Source organism: Mobula birostris, chromosome 11, assembly GCF_030028105.1.
Source record: "Mobula birostris isolate sMobBir1 chromosome 11, sMobBir1.hap1, whole genome shotgun sequence".
Classification (NCBI taxonomy): Eukaryota; Metazoa; Chordata; class Chondrichthyes; order Myliobatiformes; family Myliobatidae; genus Mobula; species Mobula birostris.
In genome coordinates this window covers 24,937,384-24,951,174 of record NC_092380.1, presented here as the reverse complement: position 1 = coordinate 24,951,174, position 13,791 = coordinate 24,937,384, and the positions used below count along the sequence as shown (strand labels likewise).

Sequence of the window (13,791 nt, the reverse complement as noted above, 5' to 3'; positions counted from 1 at the left end):
AGGCATGAGAGAAGAGCTTGCCCAGGTGGACTGGAGGAGGTGCTGGCGTGGATGATGGCAAAGCAAAGATGGCTGAAGTTTCTGGGAACAGTTCACAAGGCACAGGATAGATACGTCCCACTGAAGAAATTCTCAAATGGCAGGCGTAGGCAACCGTGGTTGACAAGGGAAGTTAAGGACTACATAAAACCCAAGGAAAGGGCATGTAAGGTCGCAAAAGTAAGTGGGACGTTGGATGATTGGGAAGCTTTTAAAATCCAATAAACGGCAACAAAGAAAGCTATAGGAAAGAAAAAGATGAAATATGAGGGTAAACTAGCTGATAATATAAAGCAGGATACTAAAGATTTTTCTCAGTTAAATAAAGAGTAAAAGGGAAGTAAGAGTTGATATTAGGCCACTGGAAAATGATGCTGGTGAGGTAGTAACGGGGGATAAAGAAATGGCAGATGAACTTTGCTTCAGTCTTTGCTGTGGAAGACACTAGCTGTATGCCAGAGATTTGTGAGTGGCAGGGAGCAGGAGAGAGTGCCATTGTTATTACAAAGGGAGAAGTGCTAGGCAAACTGAAAGGTCTTAAAATGGATAAATCATCTGGGCCAGATTGACTACATCCCAGAGTCCTGATAGAGTTTGTGGAAGATGTAACGGATGCATTGATCAGGATCTTTCAAAATTCACTTGATTCTGGCATGATCCCGGAGGACTGGAAATTTGCAAATGTCATTCCACTCTTCAAGAAGGGAGGAAGGCAAAAGAGAGGAAATTATAGGTCAGTTAGTTTAACCACAGTGGTCAGGAAAGTGTTGGACTCCATTATTAAGGACAAGGTTTCTGGATACTTGGAGACTAATGAAGTCAGCATGATTTCTGTAAAGGGAACTCTTGCCTGACAAATCTGTTAGAATTCTTCGAGGAAGTTACAAGCAGGGTGGTCAAAGGAGAGGCAGTGGATATCACTTATTTAGATTTTCAGAAAACATTTGATAAGATGCCTCACATGGGGCTGCTTGACAAGATAAAATCCAAAGGTGTTGCAGGAAATAGCTGACATGGATAGAGGAATAGCTAACAGGCAAGAGGCAGCGAGTGGGAATAAAGGGGGCCTTTTCTGGTTGGCTGCCAGTCACTGGTAGTGTTCCTCAGGGGTCAATATTGGGACCGCTACTTTTCACTTTGTCATTGAATTAGATAGTGGAACTGATGGCTTTGTGGCAAAGTTTGCAGATGATACGGAGATAGGTGGAGGGGTAGGTAGTGCTGAGGACGCAATGTGATTGCAGCAGGACTTAATCAAATTGGAAAAATGGGCAAAAAAGTGGTAGATGGAATACAGTATTGGGAAAATTAGGTAAAAGGGACAATAATGCAGTATCTAAATAGGGAGAAAATTCAAACATCAGAGATGCAAAGGGACTTAGGTATCCTAGTGCAAGACTCCCAGAAGGTTAATGCACAGGCTGAGTTAGCGTTAAAGAAGCCAAATGCAATGTTGGCATTCATTGCAAGAATGTGAAAACAAGGAGATAATGCTGAAGCTTTATAAGACACTAGTCAGGCATAGTTGGAGTAATGTCAACAGTTTTGACCCTTTACCTCAGAAAGGATGTGTTGTCATTGGAGAGATTCCAGAGGAGGTTTACAAGGATGATTCCAGAAGTGAAGGGGTTGACACATGAGGAGCGTTTGGCAGCTTTGAGCCTATAACCACTGGAATTTAGAAGAATGTGTGGAGATCTCATTGAAACCTATCGGAAGTTGAAAAGACTAGATAAGGGGGATGTGGAAAAGATGTTTCCTCTGGTGGGGGTATCAAAATTAAGGGAGTCACCTTTTAGAGCAGAAGTAAGGATGAATTTATTGTTTTAGCCAGAGAGAAGTGAATCTGTGGAATGCGGTGGAGGCCAAGTCCGTGGGTATATCCAAAGCAGAAGTTGATAGATTCCTGATTTGATGGGGCGTCAAGGGATACCATGAGAGGGCTGGTGTATGGGGGTTGATTGGAATTCAAGATCAGACAAGGTGAAATAGCAGAGCGGACTTAATGGGCTGAATGGTCCAATTCTCCTCCTATGTCTGGTCTTATTGTCAAGGACATATAACCAGAAATATGGCAGAAATAGGCCAGTAATATCATGGAAGATTCCACCACCTTCCCCCCCCCCCCCCCCCCACCGCTCATGGACTCTTTGTCTCACTTCCATTAGGAAAGAGGCTATTTAGTGTCTACACCAAGACCACCAGACTCAAAGAGTTACTATCCCCAAGTCATCAGGCTGATCAACACCTCCACCTATTAATCCACTCCACTACGCCCCCAACCTCCACTACCTACACATCACCTAGTGGCATTTTATGTATGTACAATCAATCTAGGTACATAACAATACTGGTACATCATATTTTATAGGATTGATTATAAATTTGTATTTATGGTGGCTTTCTTTGTGTTTTCTTTATACTTATTGTGTTTTTATTCTGCATCGGATCCAGATTAACAATCATTCCATTCTCCTTAACACTCGTACTGAGAATCAACATTCTTGAATCTTGAACACATAAAATGCTGGAGGATCTCAGTAGGTCAGGCAGCGTCAACGGAGAGGAATGAACAGTTGATATTTCAGACCGAGAACCTTCATTGGGCCTGAAACGTCCTTTCCATTGATCGTGCCTGATCTGCTGAGTTCCTCTAGCATTTCCTGGATTTCCAGCGTCTGCAGAATGCCTTTTGGTCTTGAATCTTCAGTCTTGAAATAGATTGTGTAGGAGAATGGATTCTGGTCCAAATCTCTGTTGGAAGCAAAGGAATTGAGAAAGTGAGGTGGTGACAGATATGTCAAAGTATTGAGAGTTAACACAGGAACACAGGGATCCAGCACAAAGAAGTGGACACAGAGAGGAATTTGCATGACAATTAAATGCATGCCTGGTTGAAGAGGGCGTGAGTCAAGAAACTAAATAGGACATTCTTTGTGCATGAGAAAACATGGATATCAAGATCCTGAAGGGTGTGAGTATCAAAATATTTACATCTGCGTGTACAAGTCAGAAGAAAAATTGACTATGGTTCAACATGTGAGATTCTGTCAGGGAAGCGAGGCAGGGGGACACAGACTGGGGGAAGGTGAATTACAGGAATTGACAGTGGTCAAGGAAGGTTGAACAGGGTGGGACTCTTGCCCTAGAAAAGAGAAGCTGATAGAAGGCTAGCTCGCCTTTCTACTCTCAGTCCTGACATTGAGTTTTGATCTGAAACATCAGCAATTCCTTTCCTCCACAGATGCAGTTCGACCCGCTGAGTTCCTTCAGCAGATTGTGCATTGTTCTAGATTCCAGCATCTGAAGTCGCCAGTGTCTCCTGCTGACTGATTTTGTTAGGCTTCTGTAAGGGTAGACATGAGTCCTGATGAAGGGTCTCAGTCCAAAATGACGACTGTTTGCCCCCTGACCTGCTGAGTTCCTCCATCATTTTCTGACAAGGTGGCACCAACTAGCAACGGCAACGTCCCCCAGACAGTTCACAAAACTTCTTCTTTAAATACGATTCTACGACTAAGCTGCATGTGATTGGAACCTGTGATTTACATTTCAATGGTATGTTTTTGGGCCGATTGTGCGATCTGGTGCTTTGCTGTCTCTGAGGGAGTTTGATAAGGCTGGGAGGGAAGCATACGGCCTGGAAGCCTGGAAACCTGGAGACGCGGCGTGAGCCCATAATTGGCTCCATTGCCGCTTTCCTACTGAGGTGCTGAGCACGGTTGAAATCTACTCGGACGAGAGCGCAGGTGGGGGAGGACGTTCGGTGCCGTCTGCCTGCACTTGGCCGGTCTTCCTCTCCCTCTCACTAGCTGCTGTCAGGGCAAAGTGCAGGAGCCTTGGGTGCCACATTGCAAGGGTTGATTGGCAAGACCTACGGCTGCCGACTCATTTTGGGAGACTTTGCGGTTCGTGCTGTATGTGTTTCTGGATTTGTTTTTTTTCTGCTGTTTTTGAGCAGTTTGATCAGGGAGCTTTGGTACGGACTGGGGTGCTTCGCGAAGACTGGCATGCTTCGCGAAGACTGGTACTGCGGCCTGCAGGAGGCTAGCGGTGCAGCGGTGTACTGAAGTAAGCTGAATACTCCTGGATTCCTGGCTTGATGCTTGATATCCTATGTGTTGTTCACTCCTTTTTTGCCATTAACGCTATCTGTTCTTTTATCACTCGCTGGGTGTTTGACGTTTTCCTTGAGTGGGTTCCATGGGGTTTCTTTGTTTCGCGGCTGCCTATGGAAAGACGAATCTCAGAGCTGTATTCTGCATACATACTTTGATAATAAATGTACTTTGAATCTTTGACTTTTGTGTGTGTTGCTCTGGATCTCCAGCATCCGCAGAATCTCTTGTGTTAGGAGGAGATGCTTCTTTACAAAGAGGGAAAATGTTCTAATGATGGACTACCGATTATTAGCTTGTTTTCTCATTCATGGTTTACAGGCCAATCTGAGTATTTTCAACCTCAATATAAGAAAAAGCTTGCATTTATGTGGTGCCCACGGACCCCTGCATTGTGTGGATGCAAGGGAAACATTTACTCCTCAAAACCAATTGGAGGGCTCGGTGGTGAACAGCCTTTGAGACGAGTCCTTCCTTGTCAGAGGCTGTCGGTCGGGAGTTCAGCAGCTAGATCCAGAGGAAGCATGGAGTGTGACCTGAGGGGGAAGCCAAGGACCCTGACTGGCTCTTGATCCACCATCCCTACAGGCTGTGAGATCCCAAACATCAGCAACCTCATCATACTAAAATCTTTTCCTCACATCCTTCCTATAGCCTCTGCACAATAATTTGAGACTCTGAGTCCTGCTCCTTAAACCGTAAGACCATAAGACGTAGAAGTAGCAGAACTAGGCCAGCTGGTCCATCAAGTCTGCTGTGCCATTCCATCATGGCTGATTTATTATCCCCCTCAAACTCCATTCTCTTGCCTTCTCCCCGTAACCTTTGACATCCTTACTGATCAAGGACCTGTCAACCTCCATTTTAAATATACCCAATGACTTGGCCTCCACTGCTGTCTGTGGCAATGAATTCCACAGATTCATCCCCCACCCCCCGGCAGCATATTCCATGCACCCACCACACTCTGTGTAGAGAAACTTGTCCACACGTTTCTTTTGATCTTACCCCAACTCACTTTAAGTTCAACTGCTCTGACAATTCCCAGTGATTTCTGTTGTCATCCCTGATAGTTACCGTCTCAACTTTTAAATCAGACCCTCTCCGCCACCCCTCCCCCGACTCCCAGACCACTCACCACTGGAACATCTCACCCCACCTCCCAGCTGAGATCTTGATGTCCTCCATCAAATTGCCTTTGAACTTTTGCCTTATTCTCCTGGTTAATCTCGCAAGTCAACTCCCTCCTACCTGGAACACCTGCAGTAACGCTCTGCCATCAACATTTCTTCCCTCCCCTCCCGTACTCCCCCCACCCCCCCAAGCCAGGTAGGCTCCATCCCCTCGGGTCAGAATCCAAGGAAACGTTATCAGCAAACAAGGGTGTGAGATGAAGTTTGGGCCACACTGACAGAATGAGCCTAAGGATCTCTTGCTCTTGATCACTGGATCTATGAATGTGGGGAGGAGCTAGGGGGTGGGGCAGGTTCTTCAGAAAATATTTACAGGGTGTGTGTGATACAAGGTGATGTATGATTACTGACTGCAGACTCCTCGCTGACATCAACACTTCACTTACACCATAGGATCTATAATAGACCTGACGTCAAATGTCACCTCCTATAAAAGTTTCCGAGTTACAAATATTCCTGATTTGCTTCATCATGGAGTCACAGAAACCTACAAAACTTAAGGACACACACAAGAAAATGCAGGAGAAGCTCAACAGGCCAGGCAGTATCTATGGAAAAGAGTAAACAGTTGACATTTCAGGCCAAGGCCCTTTTGTCCTGATGTTGACTGTTTACTTTTTTCCATAGATGCTGCCTGGCCTGCTGAGCTGCCCCAGAACTTTGTGTGCATTACTTTGATTTCCAGCATCTTCAGACTTTCTCTTGTTTGCAAAACAGAAGGAGTTCATTCTGCCCATTGTAGCCCTGCTATCCCAAGGAGACTTAATTTTACATGAAAATGGGTCTCGGCCTGAAACGTTGACTGTCAGCTCCCCTCCAGCAATGCAGCCTGGCCCGATGAGTTCCCCCAGTGCCTTCGTGTATTGCTGCAGATTTTCAGCATCTGCAGAATCTGTGGTGTCTGGCTGGTTCTGGGATTCTGACTGAGAACTGGAATCATCGAGGCTAAACGTCAGTGGGGTAGTTTCCAAACTGATGGCACAAATATTGATTTCTCTAACCTTGGTATTTTCTCCCCATTCCTCATTCTGGCTTCCCTCTTACTCCTTTTCTTCTCACCTAACCATCAGCCCTCTCTGGTGTCCCACCTTCATGGTCCGCTGTCCTCTCCTATTAGATTCCTTGTTCTCTAGCCATTTCCCTCTTGCACTTATCACCTCCCAGATTCTCACTTCAGCCCCCTCCCCCACCCATCCACCATCCCCCTTCCACCTCACCTGGTTCCACCTATCACTTGTCAGCATGTACTCCTCTTCCCCCCACCCCAACACCTTCTGCCCCCTTCCTTTCCAGTCCTGATACCTGGTATCACAACCTGGTACGGAAGTTGTCCTGTCCAAGACCGAAAGAAGCTACAGAAGATCGTGAACACAGCCCAGCACATCACACAAACCAGTCTTCCGTCTGTGGACTCACTTTACACCGCACGCTGTCGGAGCAGTGCTGCCAGGATAATCAAGGACACGACCCACCCAGCCAACACACTTTTCGCCTCTCTTCCCTCCGGGAGAAGGCTCGGGAGCTTGAAGACTCGTACGGCCGGATTTGGGAACAGCTTCTTTCCAACTGTGATAAGACTGCTGAACAGACCCTGACCCGGATCTGGGCCATACCCTCCAAATATCCGGACCTGCCTCTCGGTTTTTTTGCACTACTTTACTTTCCCTTTTCTATTTTCTCTTTATGATTTGTAATATAAATTTTTAATATTTACTATCGATTTGTACTCCAGGGAGCACGAAGAGCAGAATCAAATATCGCTGTGATGATTGTACACTCTAGTATCAATTGTTTGGTGACAATAAAGTATAAAGTATAAAGTATAAGGATCTCAGCCTGACACTTTGATAGCTTATTCCTCTCCATAGATGCTGCTTGACCCAAGTTCTGCATTGTCTGACTCTGTGAAATAAAATCAGAAAATACAGGAGGCATTCGGCTGGTCAGGCAGCATCTGTGGGGAGAGAAAAAGAGAGTCCACCTCCTCGGAATTGTCTTTGCTCCAAGGAGATCGACCCCATTTTATCCCATCTAATCTGGTAGCCGAAATCCCTCATTCTGGGGTCTGCTCCATGAAGATCACCCTCAATTCCCTCAAATCCCTGTGGACTCCATCCTCTGGCATCAGAGTCCAATGGAAAGCCACAAGCTGCCATCGGTGGCATGGTAGCATAGCCGTTAGCGCAACGCTTCACAGCGCCAGTGCCGGGTCCTCTGGCTTCCTCTTGTATTCCAAAGATACATGGGTTAGGGTTGGTGAACTGTAGGCATGCTACATTGGAGCCAGAAGCATAGCAACACTTGCAGGCTGCCCCCAGCACTTTCTCAGACTCCGCTGGTCACTGACGCAAACGATGCATGGCGCTGTTTCAACGCTCATCTGACAAACAAAGCTGATCTTTTATTTTGAACAGTACAATGCAGGAACGTGCCCACAATATTTGTATTGACCCTCGGTAGAGTAGATGGGGAGAGAAATTTTCCTATAGCGGGGGAGTCCGGGAGCACAGTTTCAGAATGGAAGAACATCCCTTAAGAACAGAGATGAGGAGGAATTTCTTTAGCCAGAGCGTGGTGAATAAGTCTTTGGTTATATTTAATGCGGAGGTTGATAGGATCTTGATTAGTAAGCATGTCAAAGGTTATGGGGAGAAGGCAGGAGAATGGGGTTGAGAGGGATAATAAATCAGCCATGATGGAATGGCAGAGCAGACTCAACGGACTGTATAGCCCAAATCTATAAAGTAATAATAATAATAAATCTGCTCCTAAGCCTTATGGTCTTATGGTGTGACCATAATGCAAAAATAATTAAATCTTTTCTACCTGGACATGATCTATATCCCTCCATTCACTATGTGGTGGTGTGTCTGTCTAACCGCCTCTTGAATGTCACTGTTATATTGGCTTCCACTACCTCCGCAGGCACCCACCCCACTCTGTGATTGAGATCCTTCTGATGGAGAAATGATGTAACCAAAGTTACTCAGAGATTAACTGTAAGAAACTCATAAATTCTTCAGGCTCAGTGACTCATTTAGACCTCTCGGTCTATAAAACGCTCACCCCACACGTCTTTAAACATTACCTCTGTCTTTCTAAAGCTACGCCCTCTTGTATTTCTACCCTGTGAAAAAGATTCTAGCTGTCTACCCTACTACCTATGTTTCTCATAGCTTTACAAACCTCTATCGGGTCACCCATCACCCTCCGAAGGAAACACTCCGTAAACGCAATGTCCAGTAATGTTCATGGTAATGTTCTGTGATAATGTCCCGTAATGTCCTCTGCTAATGCCCAGTAACTTTTATGATAATATCCAATAGTAATGTCCAGTAATTTTTATGATAATATCCAATGGTAATGTCTAGTAATGTTTATGATAATATCCAGTGGTGTTTATGATAATATCCAATGGTAATGGTAATGTCCTACAATACTGTCCTACCCTACTTGATTTTGCATCTTCCAATGCTTTGCCCAGTTTTCCAGTTGTTCTGGCTGTGGTCTTCACTATCCCGAAACCAAGGTCCTCCCAACCAGACACCATCCTGGTGAATCTCATCTCCAGCAAGTCACATCCTTCCTATTGAGTAGTAACCAAACCTGCACCCCTTTCTCCAGGCGTGGTGTAACCATCATTTTGTAAAGTAACCACACAACGTAGGTTTTCCGCGTCCTGAGGGCTCACGAGGACCTTGGGACCTTAAGTTTATCATCAGCAAATTTGATTAATCATACCTCCGACTCACAACTCCCAGTCATCCACATATCCATCACGAGCAACTCCTCCCCCTTCTTCCTCCAGCAGCAATACTTCAGGGACACCATCTAACAGTGTTGTCAGGCACCAGGTCACCTGTTGTCGCCAGTCACCTGGTCAACTGCTTGACTGGACGGGGTTTAGTCTTCAGGCCGTGCCTGTTCAGTTGTGTATCGCACAGGCAAATTCAAATCCTTCCTGAGGACAGCTGGAGCCTGCAGTCTCCAACGACCACAAAGCTCTTGGACATTCTATCAGTCAGATCAACCCGGGATTCAAGATTCAACTTTATTTAACATCAGAGCTTCAAATGAAATGCATCATCTGTGTTAACAACCAACACATCCGAGGCAGCCCGCAAGAGCTACCACACATTCTGATGCCAACATAGCGCGTCCACAATGTTCAGCTGAACAACACCGAACACAACAAGTGACAAAACAAGACCCACATCCCCCATCCCCTAAACACAGATACAGTCCTCCAACCTCAGGACAGGCCATCTTCCACCTCCAGCACACCCGGACTCTGTCCCATACATATTCTGTTCAGGATCAGACCGAGACTAATCCTCTACAGAACACGAGTCAGGAAGGGCTACTTGGGGAATAGAGAGTCACCAATTTCACATTTAGTTCACGGGCATCTTGCACAATACAGTTCTGTTGTCAGCACTGCTTGTAGATTGACAGTACCAGAGAGAGTATAGTGTGAACCCACAAGGATGTAATTAGGGTGCAAAATTATAATCTCTTGGAGAGAAATCCAGTCAGTTTGTTCCCTGTTCATTCTCCACAGATCCTTTCCTTCATCCAATTCCTTTTGAAAAACTACGCTGCACCCACCACCCTATCGTACCCCACATTCCAAACCCTACATATTCAAACAAGATCAAGAGCAGGGGATACAATAATATGTTCTTTTAACCCACACTGCTCAGCACAAACACATTCAACTCCAGGGAAGAGCTGTGGCAGACCACGATGCCTCTTCTAGGAAAGTGAATTAACAAGTGCGCCGCCACTGGCAGGAGGAGTTCATTACAGAAGAGTTGTGGCAGGCCATGATCAACACACACGAAGTGCTGGAGGAACTGAGCAGGTCGGGCAGCATCTATGGAAATGAATAAACAGTTGATGTTTTGGGCGAGTCTCTGCTCAAAACATTGACTGTTTGCTCCTCTCCATAGATTCTGCGTGAACTGCTGAGTTCCTCCAGCAACTTGTGTGTGTTTCTCCAGAAAATATTCGACCATTGTCCAACATCATCTTATAGCTAATACTTTCTATTGTGGTCATCAGCCTGGAAAACACACACAAGTTGCTGAAGGAACTCTGTAGGTCAGACAGCATCTATGGAGGAGAATAAACAGTTGACGACTCGGGCCGTGACCCTTCATCAGGACCGGAAATGAAATGGGTGACACACACAAAATGGTGGAGGAACTCAGCAGGCCAGGCAGCATCTATGGAAAAGAGTACAGTTGACGTTTTGAACCGAAACCCTTCGGCAGGACCGAAGGAAATGGGTGGAAGCCAGACTCAGAAGGTCCTGGTAAAGCTCCACTGAACTCTCTCCAAGGTCTCTGCATCCTTCCTGTTAAGGGGATTGGGGGACCAGAACTGCACACTAGTGTGAGCAAACCAAAGTTTTAAACAGCTGCAGAATGGAGCTGATGAAAATTGCTGGTGTTTGGATGGGGAGGGACTGAGAACAGGGAATGAAACAGGTCAGTCAACATCTGTGGAAAGAGAAACAGACCTATTGGTGATATTTCTTTGTCCATCTACAGTACTTACCCTCTGGAATGCAAGACATTACCCTCTGAAATACCAGCTCTGCTTCTTTCTCCACGGATGCTGCCTGACCTGCTGAGTGTTTGCGGTGTTCTTGGTCTCAGATTTCCAGCAACTGCACTGATTTGCTTCTCCATTCCAGCTGTGGAGTGTCCCTGGGGTTAGCACACCAGATCCAGTGGAGGCGAGCTCCCAGTGCCCTCTGGGACAGTGCCAGAGAATGGCTCGAGAGGGAGATGGCAGGGAAAAGCTGGGCACCAATACCTCATTCCAATCACTTTATGTCATTGAGATGTGGGGACGTAAAACTTGTTAAATGGTATCAGGGATCAAATTCCTGCATCTTCTAGATCTTATCGCCCTTCATTCGATAACCTGCCCTGTCCAACCCCCACAACCCACTGCCGGCAAAAACGTGCTCAGGACCAGAGAGAATACACCATTTCTCCAACCCCACTCTCTCTCTCTCACACATACGCGCACACATACACACACACACACACACACACACACACACACACACACTCACACACACTCACACTCACACATTAATCACTTCCTTCTTACCTCTGTTACTGCCTATTTTATACTTGGCCTTCTCTGCTCAGAGGTTTCTGTGTGACCCCTGTGCAGATTGCATCAGACTGGGGTGCAGTCAGCTTTACTAGGCTGGAGCAAAGAGGCAGCGAAGCCGGTCTGGCCAGTTTCTGACACATTCCAGCTTTTAACCCTTTGCGCTAACCAGAGTAGAACAATTTCGAAAAAAACACACTTTCTCTGTATCAGAACTGGGGAACACTTCAGTAACATTTTCCATCTGTAATATTCACACACTCCCTCTCTCTCCAGGGACACTGCCTGCTATAACCCAAGGAGCGATTGCTCCCTCCATGATACCCTTGTCCATTCAGTCCACCCGATAATCTCCCTCCCAGCACTTATCCCTACAAGTGGCTAAAGTGCTACACCTGCTCATTCACCTCCTCCCTCGCCTACATTTAGGGCCCCAAGCAATCCCTCCAGGTGAGGCAGCACTTCACCTGCGAACCTGCTGGGGGGTGTCTATTGTATCTGGTGCTCCCAGTGCGGCCTCATCCACATTGGTGAGACCCGTTGTAAATTGGAGGGGGGGCCACTTTGTCAAGCTCCTCCATTTCATCTGCCCAAAACATTTCCCGGTGGCATAACATTTTGATTCCAGTTCCCATTCCCGGTCTACCATGTCAGTCCATGGCCTCCTCTTGTGCTAAGAAGAGGCCACCCTCAGGGTGGAGGAACAACACCGTCTGGGTAGCCCCCAAACTGATGGCATGATCTATCCTTCAATAAAAAAAAACTCATCCTCCTCCCCTCTTCTATTACCTCTTCTCACCTGCCTATCACCTCCCCCTGAGACCCCCTCCTCCTTCCCTTTCTTGTATGGTCCACTCTCCTCTCCGATCGGATTCCTTCCTTTCCAGCCCTTTTGACCTTTCCCACACTCTTAGCCTCTCCTATCACCTTCTAGCTAGTCGTCCTCCACCACCCTCCACATCTTTTTATTTTAACGTCTTCCTCCTTCCTTTCCAGTCCTGAAGAAGGTTCTCGGCCGGAGACATCGACTGTTTATTCATTTCCGTAGATGCTGCCTGACCCCCTGAGCTCCTCCAGCATTTTGTGTGAGTTGCTTTGGACTTCCAGCATCTGCAGAGTATCTCAAGTTTACAACCCAAATGAGTGGTTGACATCTGTGGGGTGGTGTACGTCCGTGCGTGGTTGGCGGCCGTCCGCCTCAGGATGCTGCAGAGATTCCTGAATGGCGAGCACCCTCCCAGGCAGCAACGTATTTTCTCCAGAGGGGCTGGCGCCTCCACAAAGAGACGCGGCTAGCGGCAATGGGCGTCAGCCGTGCCGCCTCCGTGGAAGCTGCCCACCTTCTATCAGGACCTGCTAAGAGTCTGGGACATGGTTGCCTGCAACTGAGACCCACCTCGGCAGGTGGAGGGCCATGGACCAGCGGGCAATGTAGGTCATCCCCACCCTCCCTCCCCGGGGGTCGATGTGGCTCTGGTGTGTGGGGCATCTCCGGCAGGGCCCAGCTGGAGTTGCTCATTGGACTCAGACTGTGGAATCTTATCCAGGAGCTGGCCCCGACAAAACTTGATCTGTCTCACATTGACACCCACTGTGTCCCATTCAGGGATCCAGGTAGGAGTTGCCTGTAGGGGCTGGAATGGCACAACATCCATTTCCTAGCTCTTGTTCACCATCCTGACACGTCGTGGCAGTCGGGCTTTCCACCTGGGAGCGAGAGGGGTCCCCAGTGGAAGTCTTTTTATGAGGGTGTCCTCTCTTTGACCTGGGGTTGGGGGTGCTGTATAGAGCGGTGCACTGCGACAAGTTTTTCACTTTCTACGCCGATCTCCCAGCCACCGGTCACTTCCGCAGGCCGGAAGAGACCACGTACCATACATAGACAGCGTGTACAAGGCTGCAGCCCCCATTGGCATATCTGAGGGGGCTGCTCCTCGCCTTCTGGCTGCATTTTAGCCCCACCGTCTTCACCTTTGGTCATCCGGTATGGAGGGGGCTGCCAGGAGGTGGGGGGAGGATGTTCTAGTTAACTTGCTCCTGGGGCTATCCTTGGGTCTTAGAGACAGGTTGCTGAAGGTTCCCCTGGGTTGACTGCCTGACGATATTCATGGGTATGCCTGTGCCAGGCTAGCTGTGGAAAAAGAACACATGGTGTCCATGGGTAAAAAAGGGATGTTTCGAGACCACTGGGGGATAAATACCAACCTGTGTTAGTCATGATCTGTCTGGTTTTGTTTCCGATGTAATTTTACAATAGTACTGATGTGGGCTGAATTAGTAATGTATTAAAAAAATATATCTGTGTTCAA

At 47.1% G+C, this 13,791-nt stretch overlaps 1 protein-coding gene across 1 annotated transcript in view; it reads right to left on the bottom strand.

Annotated features, from left to right (window-relative positions):
• Positions 1-11,538, bottom strand: part of LOC140204938 (epidermal growth factor receptor kinase substrate 8-like protein 1) — a 117,043-nt gene extending 105,505 nt beyond the window's left edge. The window contains exon 1 of the mRNA XM_072271921.1: positions 11,477-11,538. The gene's annotated coding sequence lies outside the window, so the exon portion shown is untranslated. The remainder of the gene's footprint in view (positions 1-11,476) is intronic.
• Positions 11,539-13,791: the final 2,253 nt, after the last annotated feature.